This window comes from Saimiri boliviensis, chromosome 17 (genome assembly GCF_048565385.1).
Source record: "Saimiri boliviensis isolate mSaiBol1 chromosome 17, mSaiBol1.pri, whole genome shotgun sequence".
Classification (NCBI taxonomy): domain Eukaryota; kingdom Metazoa; phylum Chordata; class Mammalia; order Primates; family Cebidae; genus Saimiri; species Saimiri boliviensis.
Genome location: NC_133465.1, coordinates 7,177,820 through 7,183,940, shown reverse-complemented (window position 1 = coordinate 7,183,940; position 6,121 = coordinate 7,177,820).

Genomic DNA, 6,121 nt, shown 5'->3' with positions numbered 1-6,121 from the left:
CTGGGACTACAGGTGCGTACCACTGCACCCAGCTAATTGTTGTATTTTTATTAGAGACAGGGTTTAACCATATTGGCCAGGATGGTCTCGATCTCCTGACCTTGTGATCCACCCACCTTCGCCTCCCAAAGTGCTGGGATTACCGTACCTGGCCGGTCCTTCTCGTTTGAAGGTCTGGCACAGAGTCAGCCGGGCTTTAAACTGGTGCGCATCCAGACCCTGGGGAAAATGCTGATATCAGTCACCGTCTCAAACACCATCAGAAAAAAGTCCTGAGAGATAATTGGTTGAAAAAATGAATATTAGAAGTTTTGAATCCCACATGCAATTTCTCGGGCAAGTAAACAGTTCATTCTTGCATGGTGACATTAATGGTGTCAATGTCAATGAAAGGCAGTTGGAAACTGTAGGGTGTTCTAGAACAATTATGTGCCTTAATCCATCAAAACAAAGAAGAAGAAAGTATAAACAGCGAAATTCCTAGCTTATTGGCTCCTAAGATTCCTAATAGCCAGTGGGAGTGGAGAGGAAAGATTCCTCAGAATGGATCCAGATCCTACAGTGATATTCCTAAGAGCCTGAAAAGTCAGCCTGCATCCTTGTTCTCACCATGTCAACGGGATGTCGCCACTGCCCCAAATACCGCAGGGATGGCTTGATTTATTCTTTCCCCTGGGTCATCCCCTAAACACAGATTAATGTTCAAATTCGCAACAACTTAAACATTCAGGTGTGACGTTAGCATTTGGTCACATATTTGCTTGGGCTGTTTCTGCCATAGGTAGTCAATCCGATGGTATCAGAACCCAGGTTTGGTTCTCGTTCAGTCTGGGCTCCATTTAAACAGAGTTTCTCATTCATTCATGCCCAGCCCTGATTCTTGCATGAGTCAGTTTTTCTGTGGCTTATGTAGGTATGATGCAACCTTAGGCCATCCCAGACAATTGGCTGATGGACAATAGTGACGGCTTGTCACTCCCAGCTGTGATCCATGTTCATAAAGTGGCTTATCGGATATTTTCTTATCAGATCGTTACAAAAACCTTAAGAGGCCGGTATTATTACTAGCTCTATTTTGTAGACGGGATGCCGGCCTATATGTGAGACAGACCAAGTTTCAAATCCTGGCTCACTCTTTCTCTTACTGTGTGACCTTGGGAAAGTTACTTAACCTCTCTGTGCCTCTGTTCTGTTATCTCAGAGTCATGATGTCTACATTGTCCTTGTGAGCCACATAGCCCTTTTCTGCTGTATCACTTTGCCATCCCAGGCTCTGGGATGGAGCAGGTTAGTGAGATTCTTGTGGTTTCTAATTGACCAATGCATCTCAGGGAAGTTTCTAGATACATCCCAGGGGCGCCTCTCTAGCCAGGGGTTTCTAGGTATAAGGTCAGCAGGTAACTGCCTAATTTAAGACTGAAGTTTTAAAAAGGTCACTGTCAAGTTCCAAATCACTATTTCCTCAAAAGCCTGAGCCAGTGTCTTGCCAGGATGCTTCCTCTGCCACAGCGCAGGGTGTGGGACAGCTAAAGGAGAGTGTGAATTCGAATCCCTGCTCTGCACGCAGTGGCTGTGAGGCTTCAGGGAAGTTACGTAACTTCTCTGATCTTCATTTTCTTGGTCTGTAAATCAGATGAAAAATATCCTTCTTGCCAGGCTGTTGTGAAGATAAAATGAGTTACGTCATGTGTAGTGCCTGACGTGGTGGCTTCTCACTAAATGATGTCTTCTTAATGGGTTGGTTTCCAAAATTTTGAGAAAAAGCATCTGTGAACTCAGAGTAAATATTGAAAAGTAGTACTAGAGCTTTAAAAAGTACAAATTTGGCCCGGTGCAGTGGCTCATGCCTGCAATTCCAGCACTTCGGGAGGCTGAGGCAGATGGGTCGCCTGAGGTCAGGAGTTCGAGGCCAGCCTGGACAACATGGTGAAACCCCTTTTCTACCAAAATTATGAAAACTTGACAGGTGTGGTGGTGGCTCCTGTAATCCCAGCTACTTGGGAAGCAAGAGAATTGCTTGAACCCAGGAGGCAGAGGTTGCAGTATACCGAGATCACGCCACTACATTCTAGCCTAGGTGACAGAGTGAGACTTGGTCTCAAAAATAAAAATAAAAAGTATACATTTCTTTTCTTTATTTTTTTTTTGTTTGTTTTTTGAGACAGAGTCTTGCTTGGTCACCCAGTCTGGAGTGCAGTGATCAGGGCTCACTGCAGCTGTGACCTCCTCAGGCTCAGGTGAGCCTCCTGCCTCAGCCTCCCAAGTAGCTGGGCCTACAGAAAAGCACAAATTTCAAAATAATATATCCTACATTTATTGAGCACTTATCATGTACTGAGCATAGTGGGGAGACAGGCAAAGTGATAATGATCATGATAGCCGTGAGAACAGCCTTGGAGGATCAGGAGGAGCTTCCTGGAAGAGGAGCTGCCTAAGCTGAGACGGGAAGGATGATGCTGGGCCCATCTGAAACGCCCATTACCACTGGTGAGCACCTGCTATGGAACATGAGAAATTCAGTAGTTGAGGAAAAAGGTAGGCAGGACATTCCAGGAAGTTGGGAAGGAAGAAACAGATGCTTGAAAGATCAGGGTGAGTTTAGGCAAGTGTAGATGGGACTGGGGGCCAAAGGCTGCAGGGATTAGAACTGGAGGCCTGAAGGCAATATAGGAGGCCCAGAAATCCAGGTAGACTTAAGAGAGATTGAGTTAAGACATGAATACAGAAATAGTGAAGAAGGGGCCAGGTGCGGTGGCTCACACCTGTAATCCAGCACTTTGGGAGGCTGAGGTGGGCAGATCACAAGGTCAAGAGATTGAGATCATTCTGGCCAACATGGTGAAACCCTGTTTCCACTAAAAATACAAAAATTAGCTGCTGGTGGTGGTGGGTGCCTATAGTACTAGCTACCCGGGAGGCTGAGGCAGGAGAATCGCTTGAACGTGGGGGTGGAGGTTGCAGTGAGCGGAGATCACATCACTGCACTCCAGCCTGGTGATAGAGCGAGACTCCATCTCAAAAAAAAAAAAAAAGAGAGAGAGAAAGAAAGAAAAAGAAATAGTGAAGAAGAGACAGAGTCCACAAATGTCTAGAGGCTAAGTGCTTGGAAACTGATTTGTTTTACAGGGCGAGGGACAGGGAGGGACCTAGCGTGGCTCCCAGGCTTCTGGCATGAGTGACAGAGCAAGTGGCATGCTGGAATGGAACAGAGGAGGAGGAGGAGGCCTTCTAAAATGAGGGTGAAGGCCGGGCGCGGTGGCTCACGCCTGCAATCCCAGCACTTTGGGAGCCTGAAGCAGGTGGATCACTTGAGGTCAGGAGTTCAAGACCAGCCTGGACAACATGGGGAAACCATGTCTCTACTAAAAATACAAACATTAGCTGGGTGTGATGGCGCATACCTGTCGTCCCAGCTACTGGGGAGGCCGAAGCAGGAGAATCGCTTGAACCTGGGAGGCAGAGGTTGCAGTGAGCTGAGATCATGCCACTGCACTTCAGCCTGGGCGAGAGAGCGAGACTGTCTCAAAAAATAATAACAATAAAATAGAATGAGGGGAGAGTGGGAGAGAGGAAGGGGAAAGAGGGAAGGGGGCAAGCTCTCTCTCTGAGTATGAGGAGCCCAGGGGTGGAGAAAGGTCTGGCTATAGCAAGAGGGCTGGGACACAAGCACAGACAGGTGGTGGCAGAAGCCGTGGAGGGCCTCAGCCCTGAGAAACACCAGCACTCTCAGGAAACATCTCAGGGCCTGGAGGAAGCCAGGAAGGCATGGGTGTCACGGATGCCACTTTTTGAGGCACTAGGTCAACAGGTCGAATGCTCCAGAGAGTCAGCTAAGAAAGGAAAAGCATCCTCTAGATTTGGCAATTAGCCACCAATGACACTCTGCCAAAAGCAATTCCAATAGAGTATTGGAAGAAGACGTCAAGAAGCACAGAGGCTTATTTTTGTTTTATTGCTGTTTGTCTGTATTGGAGGTGGGATCCCATTCTGCTGCTCAGGCTGGAGTGCAGTGGTGTGACAGAAGCTTAAAGATGCTGATCTTTGGCTGGACTTTGTAAAGAAATTAACTAACCTCTGCCGTCTGCTGGTGCATACACGGCCGCAAGGTCTGAGAAAAGCTGATAGGACGGAGAAGAAATAGTGAAACATCTTCCTGTTTAATACATGCAAGCCTACGGTCAGCATTATAAGATGCCAAGTTGGTTTCTTTCAACTCGGCTTACAGCCCTAAAAAAGAAGTGTGTCTTGAAGGCATGAATCTTAAAGCTATGAATGGAGACTCTGAAAAGTATCTAGTCTAGCCCAGAAATGGGAGCAGCGGAGTGCTAGACCTAGCTGTACTCCAAACACTGAAGTCTCATTAATACCTAAAGAGCCTGAGGCAGCTTTTTTTCCCCCTGTGTTTACCTTTATACAATTACATAATGAAGTCATTATGGAGCCCAAGGTAGCTTGGCTTGAGCCTTGTGTGAATTGCGGCTGTCAGCCCCTGGCACATATTCCTGAAAATTCTTAAAGAAGACGAGTCATTTATAAAACACTTCCCGTTGCCTGCCATAGATCATAACTGGCATTTAAAAGGACAGTCTCAATTAGGTTCACAAACCTCTTTAGTGGGGGGAGTTAGCATTTCTCAAATTGGTTGGGATGGTTAAAATTAAGGAAAGAATAGCTTTATGTTGCCAAGGAGGTTAATGTGTCAGTAACGAGCCATATCGAAAGGTGCCTGTCGCTCAAGCTGGTATAGACCCTCATTCCCTAATCATCGCTGGATATCATGGAAAATCCTCAGTATTTTGGAGTCCTTGAGGTCTGCTTGTGAATAAATGCCACCTGTGAGTGCCATGTGGCAGACAGTGAGTCTATGACAGTTGCAAATCCTTTGACCGACAATGCCACCAATACTTCTCACTTCTGAAGACCTCAGAAGCTTCTGGGAAAACCCTCAAGGTGTAGATACTGGGTGGTGGATGCTAGAGAAAGAATGTGTGGATGGACAGGATGGTGAGACTGTGAGAGCCGCTCAGGAGTCCTGTCATCAGTCCAGCTCCCCCATTTTACAGAGGAGAAAACTGAGTGTCACGAACTGAACACTTGTGTGCTGCCAAAATTCATAGGTGAAAACCCTACCCCCGAACTCGATGGTATCAGGAGGTGATTAGGATTAGATGACGGCATGAGGCTGGAGCCCTCCAGAATGGGACTTAGTGTCCTTTTAAGAGACCTGAGAGCTCGTTTCTTCTCTCGTGAGGACACAGTGAGAAGGCACTGTCTATGAACCAGGAAGCAGGCCCTTGCCAGACACCAAATCTGCCAGCCCCTGCACCTTGGACTTCCCAGCCTCCTGAACAAAATATCTGTTGCATATTTATCTGTTGAGAAATAAGTATCTGTTGTGTAAGCCACCCAGTATATTGTATTTTCTTACAGCAGCCCGAGCTGATGAAGACACAGACGTTCAGAGAGGCATGAAGGGAAATAAGCGACTTGCGAAGGTCTCACTTGAGTTTCAAAGTTGGACTCCTGGCCCCAAACTCAGGGTCCTTTTCACTATAGCTTGAGCTAACTTCCCAGCCCCCTGTAATTTCTCCTCTGCGAACCACACCCTAATATACACAAGCAAACTCTACAGCCATGTCCATATTAGATGGCCTCCCAGGCCGCTGCTCATTGACCCAGCTGGGCTGTTCTGACTCTGCCTCCTAGGAGTTAGGATTTGGAAATGGAAACATTCAGAGACTGGGAGTGACTAGAGGGTCACAAACTCCTTTGGCTGAGGTCCCTAGAGCTGCCCCAGGTCCTCTCATGCAGTGTTGAACAACCAACTTTTTCTAGGAGATGCCCCAATAGAATCCCTTTCTTGGTTAAACTTCCAGAAATTTGTTTCTGTTATTTGCTTTCTTAAGGGCTTTAACTAACATATGTTGAGGGAAAGCCAGCGAGTGGCCCTGCTGGCCCCGGAGAACGTGGGGACATTGCTTCTGAATGTGACTACGGAGCCAGCAGGGTGACTTCAGCTTATATTCAAAGTCTGCACTGCACTGTGCAAGTCACCTCTCAGGGACTGTCCCTTCCCCGCTTTGAGATCCCGCAGAAGCACCCTATTTGTGCCACCTCACCC